At 47.0% G+C, this 336-nt stretch overlaps 1 protein-coding gene across 1 annotated transcript in view; it reads right to left on the reverse strand.

The window, feature by feature from the left end:
* LOC119591931 (NADH dehydrogenase [ubiquinone] 1 alpha subcomplex subunit 2-like) overlaps positions 1–336 on the reverse strand; it is an 8827-nt gene that overhangs the window by 1405 nt on the left and 7086 nt on the right. The gene's annotated exons all lie outside the window — the stretch shown is intronic.

The following is a 336-nucleotide window of genomic DNA, read 5'->3' on the forward strand; positions in this document are numbered from 1 at the left end:
GACACGGCTTGGTTTTTTGCACGACCGATGCGTAGATCCGTGCATCCAGTTTATAAGGCGTGGTAACGAGCCAACGGTCATTCATGCAGTCCACAGTCCTAGAACGTGACCTTGCGGTTCCCTGGCGCCCATCCCGGCGTGGGTGTGGCCGGCCCTGCCTCCAGTTGTTTCTTGCCCGCAGCCACGGCTTCCCGTCATTACTCCTTCACAAACCGTGCTCCTTTTAGCAATACTTGACTTATTCTCGATACCACGAAACTAAAAAAAAAATTATCATGCAATATCTTATACAGCATAATTTCATATGACCAAATGAATGTTTTAACACAAAAAAAA

Source organism: Penaeus monodon, chromosome 29 (assembly GCF_015228065.2).
Source record: "Penaeus monodon isolate SGIC_2016 chromosome 29, NSTDA_Pmon_1, whole genome shotgun sequence".
NCBI lineage: Eukaryota > Metazoa > Arthropoda > Malacostraca > Decapoda > Penaeidae > Penaeus > Penaeus monodon.